At 38.4% G+C, this 21,658-nt stretch overlaps 1 protein-coding gene across 3 annotated transcripts in view; it reads right to left on the bottom strand.

Moving 5' to 3' along the window:
* The window catches only part of LOC134535518 (V-type proton ATPase 116 kDa subunit a 1-like), a 279,710-nt gene that overhangs the window by 140,518 nt on the left and 117,534 nt on the right, over positions 1–21,658 (bottom strand). The window lies entirely within an intron of this gene.

Genomic DNA, 21,658 nt, shown 5'->3' with positions numbered 1-21,658 from the left:
TAAAGCTCAAGTCTCGCGAAAACTTAAAGATTTAAAAATAGAAAAATACGGAAACTTAATAACAGAGTGCGCAACTCAACCTCGGCAAATGTGGCGGCTCACACGCAATTTACGAGGGAAAAATAAATTTATCTCCACACCGGCCATTGTTACAAACGCGGGCATTAAATATGACGCGATAGACAAAGCAAATGCTATAGCAGACATTTTTGAAAAACAATTTTCACCAAACGAGGACATAAACGAGCCTCAGTTTACTAGGACCACGACAGTAGCTGTTAATAACTATTTACAAATCGTTCCACAAGCCGAGCCGGAACTCGTAACAATTAAAGAGCTCTTAGAAGCTATTCACTCGCGACCAAAAAATAAAGCAGGCGGACCTGACGGAATAAATTTTGATACTTTAAAGGAATTATCATTTCAGGCTATACAATACTTTCTTAAAATAATAAATGCTATTTTTATTCTTAAATCCTACCCAGCGTCATGGAAACTAGCTAAAGTTATCACCATTCCGAAACCGGGAAAAAATGCGTCACTACCACAAAACAGGCGACCTATTAGCCTCCTAAATAGCATGAGTAAAATTTTCGAAAAAATTTTACTCAAACGACTTCAACACCATTCGGACGAACACGAAGTCATTCCAGATAACCAATTTGGTTTTAGAAGGGGCCACTCTACCTCTCACCCCCTAATTAAGCTCATTGAAGAGGCCACTGACGGTTTTAACTCACGAGCGAAATTTACTGTCGCAACGATGCTAGACGCGGAAAAAGCTTTCGACAAAGTTTGGATACCTGGCTTAATTCAAAAATTAATTACATTTAACTTTCCAGACACGTATATTCATCTGGTGGCCCACTATTTATGGCGTCGAAAATTTTTTGTATCAATAGAGGGGGCGAAATCATCCACTCGGGAGCTGACAGCAGGTGTGCCGCAGGGGTCCCCACTCTCACCCTTTTTCTATAATGTTTACACAGCCGACATCCCGCGGGAACATGCCCACGTGCAATTATATGCAGACGACACTGCAATAATATATCAATCCCCGAATTTGAAGTTTGCTTTAACCAAAGTTCAGAGGCAGCTTACCTCACTCGAACAATGGTACACTCGCTGGCGCATTAAAATAAATGGAGCCAAGTCCACAACTTTAATTTTAACTAAAAAATACACCGCCCCCGACCGCGAATTAAAAATTTTTAATCAAGCCATACCATTTGTTAAATCGGCTAGATATTTAGGTTTAACTCTAGATACCAGGCTCACCTGGAAAGTTCACACCACTAAGGTGACACAGTTTGCGCGAGGCACTTTGCGCAGCCTATACTCAATGTTTAAGGCCCCCCAATTTCCTAGAAAGAAAAAATTACAGCTGTATTTACAAATAGTTCGCCCACAATTATTATATGCTTGCGAAATCTGGGGCTATGCAGCAAAATGCCATATCGATAAAGTACAGGTCACTCAAAATAAATTTCTTAGAGCCATTGCAGATTGCGGCTGGTACACCAGCACACTAGAAGTACACCAGCTACTCAAAGTAGAATATGTAGAGGAATATATAAAACGGCAAAACAGGTCTTTTTATGGCCAGCTCCCTGAACATGCCAATACTTATATGAATTCACTTCCGGACTACGACCCAGCTGCACAGCGACAGTTTAAAAAACCGCGACTTGCCTAAGCCAGGTTATACTAGAATCCACACATCCCATGTACGCAGGGCAACTTAGCAAACATAGCAGACGTTTCTCTCTGGCCCCGATGTGCCTGTCTACGTCCTGCGGTGCAAATAATCAACATTGGACTAGCCAATGATTGACATGCCCAGGACTCGTAAATATTGCGTCAACACTACTTTTGGCCCAGCGGGGCTCTATTTTATTGCGTCAACACTACCTTTGACCCAGCGGGGCTCTAATTATAAACCAGCGACAACTCGACCGCAGGCCCAAATTCCTTTAATTACCAAATCTTTCCTTCCCCCCACCTCCTCCACTAGTCCTTGCTAGTTGTTTTCCCCAGCCATTATTAATTAATTCATTAATGTAACTTTCATTTTCTTGCTAATTCGAAATGGTCCGAAGCATGCAGGTGTAGGTTTTGACCCATGCAGCGGTCCACTGCCTGTGTGTTAGGGCTGACTCCGTATGCCTGAAGGGCGAGACCCGCCTGGCAGGCTTCACCTCCAGTGCCGGCCGCGTTTCGGAAGGCATGGGTTTTTGAATTGCGACAAAAAAAAAAAAAAAAAAAAAAAACTGGACGAGGGCATCTCTCTGCTCGAACAATAATAGAATAGGATGACATTCATTTACTAATTTCACTCTCTATTTTTCAGGTTTAGACGACAACAGCCTGGGGGCTAACTACAGCAATACTGGTTTAGCCTAACTTTGACCGAACTATACTGGAACGCAATAGTTCGGTCCTTAAGGCGGCCAGGTGTTTACTAATCTATGTAATTTCTCCTACACATCGGTAAACTTACACGATGATATGCCTGCTTGGTCAGCCGGGTATGTGCGGCCTTGGAGCTATACACTACACTCACACAACGAGATTAATTAGGCCATTTTTGCGCACACTCCACACGCCTCTAAATACAGACATCACGACACTCTCATGCATCAGTTAGCCAACTAACTGAGGGGAAAGGGTGACCTCCCCCCGCCTGACACCTACACTATTAAAAATAGAGCCAAGCAACATGCGACAGCTATTTTACTTCTTCTGGACCGTGAGCCACCTTTAATCTTAAAATCACACACATCGCGCCCCGCCGACGTTTCCAATGATTCGATCAAAGTGACGGGGTTGCACTATTTATATTGGCGACCACATAGCGAGTTATGGGAACGTAATAGTTCCCGGTATCGCTGTCACACGCTCCCGGCCGAGCATATGAGGAAACGGCGGCAGCCCCTTCTCAGTCGCACCTGTGTTTCCGTGCCATGTGCGTCTCTGCCTGAGGACGGGAGCAGATAACAGTTCCCGAAACGTCGCTTGTTTCTGTTTAGGTAAAACTATTGTATTTGTTTGTTTTTTCGTTTTGTCATGTTTTTTGTCTCGCTTCAACTGTTGTGCTGAATTATTTTGGGTTTCAATATTTTTGTGTTGTCATCATTTGTGGGGATTTTTTCGTTCTCTGAGTACATTTTTCTTTGTTTTTTCTTTGTTTGCTGACCATATTCCTGTTTCGGAATATTTTGTGGTGTTCATATCCTTGTTGACAACAGCAATTGTTTGCTTAATTTTGTGTGTTTTTTGTATCTTTTTTTGAGTATTTTTATTTTTATTTTTATTTATTTATTTTATTTATTAGTTTTTCTTCAACAGAAAAAGTTCTTAGCAATGGCGTATGTCCAAAAACTTACATCAAGTCATGCACTCCCATTGCACAAATCTTTTAAAGATAAAATCAATGCCCGGTATGGACCCGGTATGCATATTTCTCTGAGGAAGTTGGAAAAGAAATTAATTGATTTATCACAATGTTCGAATAACTTGACTTTTCTCTGTAAATGTCGCAGCAAGGGAGTCATTCCTAGAGGACTCACAATCAAATCCCCGGTCAACAGCAAACAGGCTCAACAAATAACCCGGAAAGCCAGCCAAAAGCTTCTGAGTGAAAGAATTGCCGCATATCACTGCCAAAAATCACATTTGAACAATGAAATTTCGGCACTACAGCTTGAAATTCAGTCTACCCTCAATACTAAAGATTTCAATCGCATCTATCAGTCCATCACGAATCTGGTCCAAAAGAGGTCTCTACAGTGCAAAGAGAAACAAAAAGATAAATTAGCCAAACTGACGAGTAAGATGAATACAAAAACACATCCCACAACACAGAGCATCAACACTGTCGTTAATTCATCTTCAAGAAAGCTGTCCAATAGCGAGGAAAATGTTTTACAAAAAGGCCTCAATTTCAGCATTGCTCCACGACACATTCCTGCACTTGACATAGTTTCATCTGTTGAGAGTGCAATATACAAACTTCCTGCCGCCAAACAAGATGAATTTCGTTGGAATGTGCGTACAGCAATCACTTCAGCTGGTCCACCTAAACCGAATCTGCCGCCTGATGAACTAAAGGCCATAAAAACTCTGAAATCCGACCATACCATTGTAATCCTCCCAGCCGATAAGGGTCGTGCTACAGTCATACTTGACAAACCAGACTATGAGCAAAAAATTACTGATTTGATCACCACAGATCAATATACAAAACTGGTAAAAGACCCCACAGCCAGCATTGAAAGAAAAGTGTACCAAACTCTAAAAAAACATCAGAATCACATCCCAGAAAAAACTAGATCAGAACTGACACCACACAGCAGTAAAGCACCCCACATTTACGGTCTTCCAAAGATTCATAAACCCGACATGCCTCTGCGCCCGATCATCAGTTGTTGTAATTCCCCATGCCAGAAACTATCAAAATATCTCCTGAAAATTGTTGAGCCACTAGCAGGACAGACAGATACATTTGTCAAAGATTCTAATCATTTTATTTCTATAGTCAAAACACTGAAAATGGAAAACAATGATACCCTGGTGAGTTTTGATGTCCAAAGCCTCTTCACTAATGTGCCAGTAGCCGAAACACTCAGCATTGTCAAGGCGAAATTGGAAGCTGATCCAACCCTAAAGGACAGAACTATAATACCAATCCCATCCATCATGGAAATGATTACCCTCTGTGTCACCACAACATATTTCCAGTTCAAGGATATTTTCTACAAACAGACCGATGGCATGGCAATGGGCTCTTCTCTTTCACCATTTATGGCCAAAATATTTATGGAAAACTTTGAGCAAGAAGCACTTAGCAAAAGTAATAGCCCTCCAAAAATCTGGCTCCGTTATGTGGATGATACCTTCACTGTCTGGCAACATGGACCTGAAACTTTGGAGGAATTTGTGAACCACCTCAACTCTCTGAGGCCATCAATAAAATTCACATATGAAAAAGAAACCAAAGGTAGCATTCCTTTCCTGGATGTACTAGTCAGCAGAAAAAACAACAGCCTGGAAACAAAAGTATACAGGAAACCTACGCACACAGGCCAATACCTTAATTTTGCATCCAACCATCCCAAAACAACAAAAACTGGCATAATTCACACACTAACCAACCGAGCTGAGATTATTTGTTCTGATGAGAAATCTATTGCGGTTGAACACAATCATATAAAAAAAGAACTCATAGCCAATGGTTACCCTGTCAACACCATCAAACAGCATTTGAAATCCAACAAAACACTCAAATCCACAGAAACTGAGAAACCTGCAGGAACCCTAGTTATTCCATATGTTCAAGGGCTTTCAGAAAAAATAAGACGCCTAGGAAATAAATATGGACTTCAAACAGCATTCCGTTCTAAATCTACTATTAAAAGTATTGTTACCAAGGTGAAACCAGCCACAGAAAAATTACAAACTCACAACTGTGTGTATCAAATCCCCTGTGAATGTGGCCACATGTACATAGGTGAAACTGGCAGAGCTCTATCCACCCGAATCAAAGAACACAAAAACAACTGCAAGAAGGGTGAAACCCTAAAATCCAGACTTGCTGAACATACATGGGAAAATAGCCACAAAATTCTCTGGGAAGACTCCACACCACTCATACAGGAATCCGATAAAATAAAAAGGAAAATCAAAGAATCAGCCTTCATTATTAGCAATAAAAATATTTTCAGCCAGCAGAGCATTGAATTGAAAAATATGTGGATCCCTTTGATAAAGAGAGAAACATCCCTGCAGCACAAAACAATAGCCAATACTCAACCCACCATAATCAATCCGCTTTAACTACATGGTGCACAGCCAATGGGGAGACAGCTCGTCTGTCATTGGCTGAGCAAGATGTAGCCCTTTCTCTGATAAATACCCTCATTTTCCAGCCCCTTCTCAGTCGCACCTGTGTTTCCGTGCCATGTGCGTCTCTGCCTGAGGACGGGAGCAGATAACAGTTCCCGAAACGTCGCTTGTTTCTGTTTAGGTAAAACTATTGTATTTGTTTGTTTTTTCGTTTTGTCATGTTTTTTGTCTCGCTTCAACTGTTGTGCTGAATTATTTTGGGTTTCAATATTTTTGTGTTGTCATCATTTGTGGGGATTTTTTCGTTCTCTTAGTACATTTTTCTTTGTTTTTTCTTTGTTTGCTGACCATATTCCTGTTTCGGAATATTTTGTGGTGTTCATATCCTTGTTGACAACAGCAATTGTTTGCTTAATTTTGTGTGTTTTTTGTATCTTTTTTTGAGTATTTTTATTTTTATTTTTATTTATTTATTTTATTTATTAGTTTTTCTTCAACAGAAAAAGTTCTTAGCAATGGCGTATGTCCAAAAACTTACATCAAGTCATGCACTCCCATTGCACAAATCTTTTAAAGATAACACTGCAAGCCCGACCAAACCCTTTGCTTGGCAGGTCCTCACAAGGAAGCAGTAGCTAGGTAGGTAAACTATCTTTCAGGCGGAGAATCAGTGTAGCCATCATGTTTATACTTTACAAACTACTCAGTGAAATTGCGCTGCTGCACTGCATTGCCAGTCGCCACTTCTCAGAATATTTTTTTGCAGAATAAGAACCATGTTGAAGGTTGGGATATAATGTAGGCTAACAGCGACCCATAATCAACACTGTTAATATTTGTTGAACTATTCAGGTTTTTAATCAGAATATAGAAAACTAAAGCAGAATAATTAAATATAGCAGTTGTTGCCTAAGTCATGAGCATACATTTATCCAGACGGATCAATAATGCTGTGTACTCTGTTTTGCAAAAATCTGGCTTCTGGGAGCCCTAGTAGATCAAGCTGTCAAAACAACTGTCCAAAAGTTGGCAAAAACAGTTAACCATGATCACTCTGATGTTTGATATGAAACCTATTTCAATGAATGAATTAATGAATGTCTCATTTATGTGCCATACTTTCTGAAAAAAGGAAAGGGGAAATTGAATTTGCTGTAAATAAAAAATGTACCTTCAGACATGTTATACCAATAAATTTAAATTTCATTCAAGATAACAAATTAAAAGGTTCACTGTTCACAAGACACAAAACCTAAACCCATGTTTACTGGTGCCAATAAAATTTGCAAATATAGTTGTCTTGTTTCCCTATATTTACAAAATTAATGTTAAAATTATATTTCAACAATCAAAAACAACACTGTTACAACAAATTCATGCTATATAATAGTGTAAATATGTACCAAGGTAATTTTTCCAGTTGTTAGGGTTTCACCCACTCACTTTTGTGGTGCTGTAGTGCCTTAACTGTCACAGGGTATACTGAAAGCTCCAAAGTCAGGGTATGACCTACTTGGGCCAGATTATTTTCAAATGCAGAATATATTTCATGCAAAGGTAACCTGAATAGGCTATTTATATGTATTACTAGTTTACCTGAGTCATACAACATAATTTACTACACTAATTAGTTTATTACATCCACCAGATCATTTCAGAGTACAATTTTTTACAAATATATTGGACAAGTGAATTTTATACATTAAATATCATGATGAGCAAAAAATCAACCAATATATGAAGAAATGTTTACACTCTTCAGCGGCGAGAAGAAGAAAAGTTTTTATTTTATTTATTTATTTTTTTAAAATGTCCAAGTCGACTACGAAAATATACAATTATATTGTACAAGTAGTATAGGACTCGTCAAGAATATTAAACATTATGAATACACATTTAAGTACAATCATATACACATAAACGTAAATAATAGTAAAAAACAAATAATGTACATTATATAATAATAATAATACATTTTTAGCATAGTTTTGCTTCCATAATATCATTAATAGAATAAAAACTGAATTCCAACAGCAAATCTTTCAGTTTTTTTTTAATACACAAAATTGGTTTTCTGATTTAAAATGTGGTGGAAGTTTATTATAAAAACATATAGCAGAGTATCTCGGACTATTTGCAAAACATTTTGTACGATGTTGTCATATATGAAAATTATTTTTTGTTCTAGTCGAATAATTATGTAAATTGAAATTCTGCAGTTCATTCAATTGTGAATGAGCAAATATAAGTAATTCATAAATGTATAACGATGGTAATGTTAAGACACCTAAGCTTTTGAAAAGTTGTCTTCATGAGGTACGATAATTTACATGCATTATTATACGTACAAATATTTTCTGTATTTGAAAGATTTTAAATGAGTCCGTGGAATTACCCCAAATTATTATTCCATATCGTAAGTGAGTTTCAACATAACCAAAGTAAATAATTTTTAAAGCATTTAGATTAGTGCGTTTTGAAAATGTTCTCATAGCAAATAATATTGAGCTCATTTTTTTTAGTTAAATGAGCAATATGAGATTTCCAATTAAGGTTCTTCTCAATATATTTACCTAGTATTTTGGTTGAATTTGATTGAGATATATTACCATTAATCGATACAGTTGGGTCTTGCAAATTGTATAAGTTATTAAGTTTAAAATGCAGCCACGTTGTTTTTGTGTTGTTAAGAATTAATTCATTAGCCTTAAACCAATCTATGATGTCCCTAGTTAAAATTTTAATATTTAAATTAAACTTAAAGGGATATCTCCATGTATAGATATATTAGTTTCGTCAGCATAACATTTTTAGGCAAATCGTTAACGTATATAAGAAAAAGCAAAGGTCCTAGTACAGAACCCTGAGGAACACCAACAGATATGTTTTGCCTATCTGAATGAACATTATATTTTATGTTGGTTAAGGGATCTATATGTTGTACTACGACTACTTGTGAACGCTGAGACAAGTAAGATGTTAACCAATTAAGCACTGTATCTCTTACACCATAAGTGCTTAACTTTTGAATTAATATTTTATGGTTAACAATATCAAAAGCCTTACTTAGGTCACAAAATAACCCAACAGGATGATTCCTTCTGTGTAGGTCCATAGTTATATTGCTGATAAATTCATAAAGTGCAGTTATCGTCGATTTACAACACCTGAATCCATGTTGACTGTCCACTAAAATTTTATTTTTCTCAAAAAATGACATTAATCTATTAAACATTAATAATTCTAATATTTTTGAGAATGAGGACAGAAGAGATATTGGCCTATAATTCTGACAGGCGTCACGAGGACCTTTTTTATGCAAGGGAATAACTTTTGAACACTTCCATAAGGTAGGAAAATAACCTTGCATAAAAGATTCATTATAAAGATATAACAATGGGTCAACTATATAATCAATACAAGTCTTTAATAATAAAATCAGGTACAGCATCTAAACCTGATGAAAGTTTACCTTTTGATTTATGAACTACTGACAATAACTCAATTTTAGTTACAGGAAATATGAAAATAGAAGACGATGTATAGGTTGTGCCAGAAATGGAGGCTGTATTGTACACATTATTATTAATAATCTGATGAACACGGAGTTGGTTATGCACTATTTTATAAAAATATTCACTAAACTCATTAGAAAATTTTTTTGCTCTTCTGGTTTTTTAACGACAGCATCTTACAGCACATTTTCGCTCATAGGCATATCGTCCAGACATTTTTATCTTTTCACGTTTTCTTGCTAACCAAATATTTTAAAATGATTTCTAATTTACCACCTGCAAGTTGTTGTTTACCACTAAACACAACATGGGGCCGGCAAGTCAACCCTTGCGAGTCAAATAAATATCCTACTTATTTTAGCGGAGTATTTTCAATGCAAATTATTTTTATTATAATACTGAATAATTTTAAAAATTGATGTAGAAACTTCGTTACAAGTACAAGTAGCTATGCTATACTTGTTGAAGTCTTTAGTGTGATTGTGTGATATTGCTTTTAGCGCGGTCACCTGTATCATGGCGAATGACGAACTAACAAAAAAAAAGGGTCCATCATAAAAAAAAGCCTGTGCAACAATTTCCTATTCCAGTTTCCTCCCCATGGATAGAACGGAGGGGAAAAAAAGCGAGCATGAACTTCGGGGAACTTCGGGTTTTGGCTCTCTTCGTCTGAGAAAAGAAGGCTTCCCCTCCATAGCACTAGGGGTGGTATTTATATTCACGTCTTGAGCGATTCCTTAGTCAAGAAATTCTTATATGCATTCTTATTTAACATTTGTGTGCCATAGAGGTTGCTTGAGATGATCTCAAGTGATCGCAAACAAGACAATCTTGATGAAGACCCTCTTATGATAGTCACATATTTCTTATTTATGAGAGGGCATTCTCCTGTCTCATAGTCGTTGCTTGAGAACACCATCGTAGAAGCATGTTTCATAGTCGCTGAGACCGTGCTTAAGAACACGAATAAGATCGTCTTTGCCAAGACCACTGCAATTGCTTGTTCTGATCGCAATGTATAAAATGGCGGATTCTCGTGAACCTCGTATTTTTAAACTTAAATAAATCCTGTATGAAGTGCTGAAGCAATTTTATATTTATTTTAAATGAGTTTAGTGTTTGTTTGTGACCAGTGGTTACATTTTCAAGTGCTAAACAGACACGTTTATTTACGTATCGATCACAGAACAAGTACAATGGATGTGGAAAACGATGCATTTCATTTTTCATTTCATTTCATTTCATTTCATTTATTAGCGTCCTATATTTGACAGTACATATGTCCAGGTTTTGTCAATAACATTATAAATAAAATACAACATCATAATACACTAACAAAACAATATAAAAAAAATACATTATAACACAATAATATATGATACAATAAAAAATGATAATAAAAAAAACAATGCAGCAATTTATGTAGATGCACTGAGGAATTCATTAACAGAGTATGGAGCTATTCGTAGTAGGTAATCTTTGAGATGTCGTTTAAATATGGTATGTGATTGGGATGCTGTATTTAACAGGGATATCGGTAGAACATTTATTAGTTTAAGGCCCATGTTTAATGATGGTTGATGGTACATATCACAATCAGAAAATTTAATTATACATTCGTGACACCCAAAATACATTAAAAATAATTTAAGAAAAAGTGGCATTACATTTTTGATATATCATAATTTTCCACAAAAACACGACAGAGGTTTCGTAGTGTAATGGTTAGGGAGATGGATTTCAAGTCTATTGAGTGAGAAAACAATGCGAACGTGGTTCAAATCCTGGCACTAACAATATTTTTTTTTATAGTTACAGTAAATGAAAAATGCAAATATAGCTTTAAGAGAAATTTTATTAGATTAATTTTTTAAAATCTAATTGTTATAATATATTTTAATACATAACTCAATTTAATGATTTGGTTATTTCATACGCAGTAGGCTTTGAGACATACTGTAGTCTATATATTTTACTTATAATACGATTAAATTATAGAATCACAAGTAACTTGAACAAGAAAAATTAACCTATTATATGAGGAAATTAATGTCTTATATTATTGATGAACAAACACTTTATAAAGGGGTTTACAAAATTTTAAGTTCCTTACTATGTACCCTTATCAGATTCGTTCAAACTTATTGTTATAATTCTAAACATACATTTTTCTTACTTAAATTAAAAATTTTCTTTTACTGTGTAGTTAAATCTGATATTTTTATTAAACTAACATTTACTGTACCTTATCCTGAAGCTGAAGCAGAGTGACATTTAAAAAAAAAAAGTTTTTCACTACCTGAAATATTTTTTGATAATTCTGTAAAGACAGGTAGCTTTTAAACAAGTAGTAATTCAGTATTAACAGTTCTGAAGATGCTAACTTAATTTTATTATTTTTTAAAAGGGTATTATTAAATCGTTAGATACGTAATTTCTTAATGTTAAACTTGCACAGGAAAGACAAAAGTCTATAATTTCTTAATTTCATTCATCTCAAGTGACACAAGCTGAGATGTACTAGAAGGTATGCATATTTGTGGTCGCAGAACATCAATTTTTCCATGTGTGATTCAAGAGTATTAAAACAATAAACGAATTCCTCACATCAACGTACAAACGCACTTCGAATGTAGTGATAGTGATATATACTCACTAAATCTTGTTACTATAAATAGCCTCAAATTCTGGGGTTTCAGTGCTTGGTGTGAATAGTACCAGAATATTTAACGAAAACAGTTCAATCGGCAAAGTTCGTGTATGCTCGTGTCTTTTCGGCTGTCTCGAGTAAGTGCTTCGTCAAGCGGGTCGGTGGTCGTCTCTCGGGGCGTGCGCATCTCTCTCGCGGGCTGTTGGCTGGGAGTTCCCTGCGCCCTATTGGGTAACCGAAGGCTGGCAGTGCGTGTGGGATTTGTGTGCGTGCTGGGGGCGGCCTAGCAGCGCCAACTGCTACCGACCGCGTCCCGCGGGTGGCGGATACGGGAGCCCAGCTCGAGAGTTGCAATCTCGCTGGGGTGGCTGTGAATAACCAATAGCAGTCCGCGGACCACTGGCCGGCCTGTGGAGTCGTTATCACGGCTGTCGGGGAGAAAAGTAGCCTGAATGTAGCTCGGCGCGTGGCAGAAAGCAGCTTCGTCGGCGAAGGCACCGCAGGGGAGCTCGATGTGCCTTAGTAGCGAAGTGTAGACGAACTGCGGGCTGGAACTTGCGGAGCTGTGGACTGCCGCGCGCGCAACGGAACTGAACAGCATCGGAATTCTGAAGGAAGAGATGGCGGCACCTTCAAGTTGGGGCCCTGTTGGAGCCAGTGGTAGCCTGGGCGGCGCGACCTTCAACCGACCCGGGAATTTGGGGGGCAAGAGGGTCCGACTCGCAAGATACTTCATTCGCCTGAACGACTTACCCCCACCCTGGCTTGAAAGGTCGTTGGCTGTTGACTGGAAGAAGGAATATGAAGATGGCGCAATGTCAGGCTGCCTTTCGCTCCGAGAGCCAGCAGTTCGAGCCGGTTTACTGGCTCGTCTGCCCACTTCTGTTTTAACTGTGGCTGCCTGGGCAGCTGTGGCTGGGCCGACGAGTGAAGTCGCCCGCCCCTGGGGGCGCATGCGCCCCTGGTTAATAATAACCCAGGAGTTCCCAACCTTTAAATGCGGGCCGCAAGGCCCAAGCACCCAACTCCAGCATGGTTGATTTTTCAGCCCCTCCAACTCTTCTTACCTGGACCCTTCTTCCTCTTGTCCAGTAGCTACCTGCTTGCTTAATGCATGTTATTTGATCCCCGCATGACCCGGCCCAGGGTTTTCCCTGTGTCTATGCAGGTTTTACCTGGGTCACATTAGCTAGCTTTTAAGCTAGGCGACCAATGGGGCGTCAGTCATGGCGCCAATCGCAGCCATGGCTGGCCAGTAAACCCCAATAAGCACACGATGCACGCGCCCTTGTCCCGCATGGTTTAAAACCCGCATGGTAGAGTGTATAGGCTTCGGCCTGAGACACACTTAGGTCCTCCCCTAACCTGGACCCTCCCCTACACACTTAGAATTAACTTAGGCTAGGAAAAATAAAAAAAAATAAAAATCTTCGTCAAGCCATAAGTACGGCAAACAAGCTCTTGCTTGAGCATGCAGTCTTCATGAAGCTCGTCTTGTTCGCGGACTATGAAACATGGAGATTGAAATCGCTGCCTTGAGAAACAAGACCGTCTTCGTCAAGACGGTCTCAAGACATTGCTCAAGATGCGACTATAAATACCAGCCTAGGACCCTGGCGAGGCAGACTGAAGGCCGGCTATCACGTCCCGGATAGACAGGTTTGCGACTCGGGTTCGGTGACCGGACGCATCGCCACTCGCCGGGAGAACAGCAGAGAAATGCTGCATCTGACCTCGGAAGCGAGTTCTCATGTTGCAAATGGGAAGCCTTTTTTTCACAGACGAGAGAGCCAAACGCCCGATCGTGCATCTTTTTTTTTGTTTATTGTAAATAAATATGGCGGTGTTGATAAAAGGATACTAATGGTCAATTAGGTTAGGTTAGCTACATTATAAATACTTTAAAACATTGTGGACGGTTGATTTGGTTAGGATAGCTACATTAAAGATACAAAAAAAAGCGAGCATGAACTTCGGGGAACTTCGGGTGTGGCTCTCTCGTCTGTGAAAAGACGGTTTCCCGTTGCAAATACACTTTACAAAACTCGGAACACAATATTTTAACGTATAAATCTCCAAAATAATGTCGAGCTCGATAAATACACGGAAATTGTTTTTCAACCACATTTCCGGGCGCGAATCACACGTACTGTGCCCGGCAGTTATCTTAGCGTCTGAGCTCCCTAGTCCTGTCTGAGGAAAAGGGGCGGGCGAAGAGAAAGCGATACCCTATTGTCAATGTCAGCGGCCAGGTTTGTACTAGCAGAACATAAAACATTCGGCGCGTGGACTTCCTACACTACGTAAGTCTGTATCCACGGGGACCCCAGGGCGGTAAGGCCTTTTGGCTAAGAGCGCTGGGTTACCAAACCAAAAGTGAGAAATCCTATGAATTGTACTTGTACTACATAAGTGTAACATTGTGTAAATTGCAGTGGTTGTGCTCGAATATTTGTACTCATCTGTCAGGAAAAGTAACAAACTATTATCTAAACCTGCAACATTTTACTTTGTTCCATCAAATATACTTATGGTGTCTGCTAATTATTATGCTAACCAAAATTAATTGAAATGTTGTTAACTCAGTAACTAGCGAAAACCAGACACGATTTATTTTGGAAAACTAGGTCACTTAGTATGTAAAATAAATTTAAAACTATGCTTCTCAATTCATTGTGTTCTCAAAGTTATTTTTAAAAAAAGTCTTACAAGAAAAAGAAAACGGCCAAAACATTACGCAATTGTAGCTCTCCGCGCGAAAGCTATCTCACAGTTGATGACGCAGGAGCCAGTCTAGCCCTTGTCGTTCTCCGGTTTCCGTACCTAAAACGTGCCATTTAGCGCTGGATTTACATTTAACTAAACATGGAGCTTGTTATGTTATATTTGCTGCTTTAACTTCATTTCAATCGTTTAGGAAACACCTGACTACCAACGTTAATGGCATTTTAAAAATGCTTGTGTAAGTGTGGCTTTATATTTTAATGCACCTTTAATCGATTATTTATTATAAATGTAAATACAATTTGCATTGTACTTCCACTTTATAATGGATATTATAACCTTCAAAACCTCATATATATTATATGATTTGTTTAATGCAAGTGTGAAGTTCTCTTTCCATGATAATTGATTGTATTAAGTGACGAAAAACAAAATTAAGTTAAAATTAATTACTATTATTACTATTCGATTGTCAGCATTCATAGTGTACAAACAATGCAGAACATATAACGTACAATGTTAAACTTTCCATTTAAACCACTTTTGCGCTTTTTTGGAGTAATAGCAACTTATACCATAGAATAAACTGTTTTTATTATTTCCCGCTCTCCGCTATGTATCACTTTACCGCGCCTCTGCGAGCTGCCACCTTCGCCTTCCATTTTCGGCTATACACTGAAGGGCGATATTTTCCTAACAGCCACTACACGGCTCTCGGCTACGTGTCGCCTGCTTACCCCCTCTTCTTTCTCCGGTGCCGCTATCCCCCCCCCCCCCCCCCCCCTGCTGAGAGACGCCAAGATAACTGCCGGGCACAGTAGCTTCCGCACCCGCCGCAAGAATTCGCTGCCGGAGCGGCCACGTCGACTATCCAATCATTCGATTCGCAGACAGAAATTTTGAACTATATAATTGAAAATTCTACGATAAAAGTGAAAAAAAAAGACACTAAGAAATACAAAACCCAGGTATTTTGACCTGATTTTTAACAATGAATTTTATTAAAATACTGCCCATCTTGTTAAAATTCGTAAAAAAAAAAGTTAATACTATTGTGTTTCCCTTTGGTCTTGTGAACTTTGGTTCGCGCCATCTTCCAAAGATGGCAGCAGCGCCATGGTTGTTACGCGTTTCCGTTCCTTGACTTCCGTGGTATTCACTAAATTCCTCCTACCAAATGCCGTAAACCGAGAGCTTAGATGTCACACATCAAAAAATAAATAGCGGATGAAAAACTATCGTGCAGTCGCTCTGCATGTCCGGATACATTTCTGAACCACCCTTTATATACAATTATTATTCGCTGAAATAACTTTGTTACAGCGACAAAATTTCTAGCGGCTGTACAACATCATTCATTTTAACATAATCCAGATGATAGGTGTTTCATCAATAATATCGGTATCATTTACAACAAAAATGTTAGTGAGCTACAACTTCAAAGAACTATACGAGACTTGGGAAGCACTTTAGAGAACGTTAAGTCGTACAGAGATTTTCAACTTATTTTGTCTCCATGAATCTGCAGCCGAAGAATGGCGGTCAAATCAAGACTCTCCGTATGGTTGGTGACACTGGCCATGGATGCTGAAACAGGTGGAAAAGGGGGGGGGGGGGGTTTGTCAGGATCGCCCTGACATAAAAAAAAGACTCGTCCTCTTTGTGGAGGCCTGCTTACGCTTGCAAAGCCATAACTGTGACATGGGGATGATAAAAGCGAAATAATAACCCCACCAAAACCATAACTGTGACATGGGCAAGAATTAAATCAATATGGTGGCAGCACTCTCTAGCAGACGAAAACAATATGACCGATCCAGGATGGTGGTCTCCAGCAAACGAAAACAAGGTGAACTGTGACATGGGCAAGAATTAAATCAATATGGTGGCAGCGCCCTCTAGCAACGAAAACAATATGACCGATCCAGGATGGTGGTCTCCAGCAAACGAAAACAAGGTGAACTGTGACATGGGCAAGAATTAAATCAATATGGTGGCAGCGCCCTCTAGCAACGAAAACAATATGACCGATCCAGGATGGTGGTCTCCAGCAAACGAAAACAAGGTGACTGTCATGATGTCATACTGGCTGACGTAATATCTGCTTTGGCGATGATGGTAGGAGGTCTTTATGCCGGTGGCTTCCATGAAGAAAGGATCCGTCGCCATTTGTAATCGATTGACCTCGCCGGTTTTGTACCGAAGACTTCATGGCATAAGTACTGTTTTATTTAAATTTTCTATTAATTAAATTTTTTATAAATATATTTGTATTGTGTTCCAATGTGTTATCTACTGCCAAACTTCCTTTTGTCGAATTTTCTTCCAAATGTTCTTTCTTTTCGTTGATTGTGCATCCTTTTTTGGTTGTGCTTTCATTTTTGTTTGTGCTAGCTTTTCTTGAATGTTCTTACGATTGTGCTTCCCTTTATTGACTGTGCTTCCAATTGTGCTTCCTTTTCGTTGATTGTGCTTCCGATTGTTCTTCCTTTCACGTTTATTGAGCTTCCAAATATGCTTACTTTTTTATTTGCTCCCCAATGTGCTTTCTTTTAGTTGATTGTGTTTCCGATTGTGCTTCTTTTTTTTTATTGTGCATCTTTTTTTAAATGTGCGTCGACAAGACTGTATCAGGGCATGATTGCCCTCGTGGTTCAGATATGCCTGGTCTATAAGCCTGACATTGAACATGAACTGTTAAAATACTCGCTGAGTATCAAAGAAAAATAACTCTTGGCTTATTATTGGATGTGTTTGACCACCTACTGGATGCGTCTGGCCACCAACTGAATGTGGGTGGCCTCCTACTAAACATGCTCTCCAGCCACTGAAAATATGTGACTGACCACCGACTTGGCGTATTTATCCACTATCTGAACGTGATAGCCTTTCCAACCGACTGGTCGTGAGTGTCTGTCCAACCGACTGATGTGCATGGTCACCGACTGGACGTAGCTGGTTAATAGACTTACATGTGGAAATGCGCTAAAAACACATGTCAAGGTACGCAATGAATTCGCTTCGCCTTCGAAGAAGACTGCAGACATCGAGAAACGTTAGTACTTTTGTTTTTTTGTGCTTGTAGAATTTCTGTAATAAATTTTTATTTGTAATATTGTTGGTTTCCCTCGAATCTTGAATTTTTTGCAATAATAATTAAATTATATTTTATTGCATCAAGTAAGGATCGCACCAAGAACAGAAATAAATCGAATCAATCGTTATTTTAACAAGTACTTTTTGTATTGATTTTGGAATTTTTCTTTAATTTCTAGGTTAAAAATTACACGGAGTTTCAGGATGGCAGCCGTAACGAAAATTTCAAGGATGATGTCATAACATACAATATGGCGACCGTGACGAAAAGTGCAGCGTTTTAGAACCCAAAATGGCGGGCGTAATGAATAGTGTAACATTCTATAATACAATATGGCGACCGTGATGTCATAATCCAAGATGGCAGAGGTTCTTTTTATTTAAAAAAAATTATTATTTAAAATACTTCATTTTATTTTTTCATTAAATTGGATATTTATAAATTTTAAAGATGGTGGGCGTAACGAAATTTGCAACCTTTCTAGAATTAAAGATGACGGATGTCATATAAGTAAAATTTTAAAAATGGCCATTTTTTTCGAATTTTTTTGGTTAAAAATTAATTATTTAATATTTACAGTCAAGGTCAATGTCAAATTTATTATTGGAGGCTTGACGGAGACTGAGCCTCAATAGTTAATTTTTTTATTTTTCTAAGGCAAAAGTATTTTTATGAATTTCGAATTTTTGATTTTTTGAGGATTAAAACGGGAAATTTTCTCTCAAAACAGGAATATTTCCCTAGCAATTGGGAATTTTCTATAAATTTTAAGTCATTTTGAGTTAAACTTGAATATTGAGGTAATTTTTTCACCAAGATGGCCGCCGTGACGTTAGAATCCTCGATGGGGGTCGGGTCCTTGACTCCTCCTGGCGAAGCCTGCCCCCGAACCGGCCAAGCGATACTACTTATAGCCTTGGGTTGTACAAAGTTACAATATCTTTCCTGTAGTATCACTTCCTGGCAACTGGTTTCTGAATGAATATTTTATAAAATCACAGATATTTTTTTGTGTACGAGACACCATAATGCGTCACCAGGAAAAAAAAGAGTTTACAAAAGTTAATTTTATGCGCGGTGTAAAGTATCGTCTCGTGAACATTGACGTCATTACAGATGAACAAAGTTGGAGGTTGAGGTTAATTGGCGAAACGAAGCAGCGCCTGAATGAATGTGCAAGGTGGGAGGGAGTACACGAATCGGCTCACAGCAACGTCTGCCACGTTTTCCCGCACCGGGAATGTAACCAGTATTTCTCTATCATATGAAATATTAACATTTGTCATTTTCAAATGTGGGGGGGCTAACTACGCACTTTTGTTGTTTTTTAAATCGATATATTTAATTAACTATGATTGATCAAATTCTACTTTTGGTTGATAAAACTTGATGAAATGATTCTCTATCATATGCAAAATTAACATTTGACATTTTCAAATGTGGGGGGCTAATTTAGCATTTTTTCGATGTGCTGTCGCTATGTTAATTAAGTTGATGATCAAATGCTAATATAATGTGATCAAATTTAATCAAATGATGATCAAACGATCCGACTTATATAATATTTAATTTTCATACTTTGGGGGGGGGGGGCTAACTACGCACTCATAACCAGTATCACAAACCACCTCCTCCTAGGTCTCTTGTATAACTTTGCGGCAAACGGCGTCCCCTGTCCCTGGGGAACAGAAATAAGAGTAGGGGGGAGAGGGCAATATATTTCCTGTTGGATAGGTTCGTTCTCTTGCGTCACCGGCCTGTTTCGGTCAACCAGGGGCGGGGGGGGGGGGGGGGGGGGGGCCGTCGTTCAAGTTCAAGCGAGAAGAACTCACAGCTGCGGCGGCAACTGGAACCTACCTCGGCGGCGCGGTCGATAACGGTTTGGAAATAACTAATACTAACCATACTATCTGCAAAATCTTCATTCTTTAACCGTTCAAATAATTTATAAAATGTTACAAGGTTCCCAAACTCTTACTCAATGTAATAATTGTCCTGAACTTTCTGTCCAATCAATTTTTTTTCCCTCTGTATCAGTCAATATTTTAAGATAACACTAAACAATTTAAAATATGACAACTTAAAATACTTATCGAAACACATTTAAACACACTTAGACACACTTAGAATATGTCCTATTGACCATGAAATCTTTTACCGCTCATTACTCATTCCTTACTGTTATCGCTTTCATAGATACTTTGCAACAACCGCGGGCCAGTCTGTAATATAAAGACACTATATTCGATCAAACTTCAAAATAATACAACATTGAGTGTGACCAGGTAAAAGCCTATCGACATTTCATCGTGTATGAAATAGTTATATAAATATGTAGGTGTACAGTAGTTCCTTTGAATATCTTTCATACGTTCAAAGAATTATAACAAATGATTTCTATCTACATTAACTTGTGATTAATGTAAAAAATATATATATTCCAAATTAGTAACTAAAGTTTTGTAAATTTTAATATAGTTTCCATGAATTTACGACACCTTTTTAATTACTTGATGGTCCCCTTGTTTTCCAGATTTCCTCTTGCCTGCGCGAACACTGTGGAATCTCCAAAGAACAAAATTACGTGAGCCAGTCTTCAGTACTAACCAGAGACGTGTAACATTAAGCCACGGTATCGAGCAAATTCATGTATTCTCAGGTTGCAAACACAATTGTTAATTCGAAACTCGGGCCTTGGACACGAAATTTAACGTATAAATATTTAAAACAGTGCCGAGAGTGACAAAATACGCCTTTTTGTGTTTTCAACATTTATGGACGCAAATCATACGTGGTTTCAGCACCCGCCACTAGAATTCGCTGCCGGAGCCGCTACGTCGACTACTGAATCATTCGATTTGCAGCGCGAACGGTTACACTATAAACCTAATTAAAAGGCTCCGACAAAAAAAAACACAAGACAAAAAAAATTACACACCCCGGCTTTCAACCTGATTTTCGACCAGAAATTTTACTAAAATACTGCCCGTCTTAAAAAAAAAAAATTAAACGGTCCATACTATTAAGTTTACCTTAGGCTTTGTTAATTTTTTAGTTAGCGTCATTGACCACAGATGGAGGCACCGTGGTTACACATTTTCGTTCCATGCGACTTTCGTTCCATTCACGAAGTTACTCCTACCAAATGCCGTATACCAAGAGCAAATGCTGTTACCCATAACAAAAAAAAAATACAGTTTCAAAAAGGAAAACTGAAAACGGAACCATCATTCCAACATAAACACTTTCTTAAATGCTTTCCGTAAATGGACGCCACTCTGAAGTCTTTAAGCTGTTTGTAAGTCGTGCAAGTTGTTCTGAAGTGCTGCACAACCGTTTGACACCCCAAAGTAGACAGCTTACTCTTGAGACTACTAGCAACGAGGGAAAATAACCGGTGAGATTGTTTAAACAGTCGCTTGAGGACACTGTTCATGATGGTAACAACTAAAGATACTTGCGTAAGGGGTTGTTCGAAGCAGTTACAAAAGACGGCAGCTATTGACAGCTAACTAGATGCATTGTACGTCAGTCTTACGTGAAGGATACAGAACTTATCCTGTTTCGGAGGAATGCGTTAACAGGACGCTTTAAAAAAAACATGTTCCCAAATGTTTAAAAAATTACAAATTTTGGATCCCGAGAAAAAATAAGAAAAATGACGGGCATAGAAGACATAAAGTTTTCGACACTGAAGTCGGTGTTTGGCGGAAAATATAGTTACTTAACATAACAATATATGAGCGCTTAATTGGTCATGCTGTATATAAGCATATGGCATATGTACAGCCACAACAGTTAAGCTCCAAACGATCATGTTCATCTGGT

This window comes from Bacillus rossius, chromosome 8 (assembly GCF_032445375.1).
Source record: "Bacillus rossius redtenbacheri isolate Brsri chromosome 8, Brsri_v3, whole genome shotgun sequence".
Classification (NCBI taxonomy): domain Eukaryota; kingdom Metazoa; phylum Arthropoda; class Insecta; order Phasmatodea; family Bacillidae; genus Bacillus; species Bacillus rossius.
This window is presented reverse-complemented; position numbering and strand designations above follow the sequence as displayed.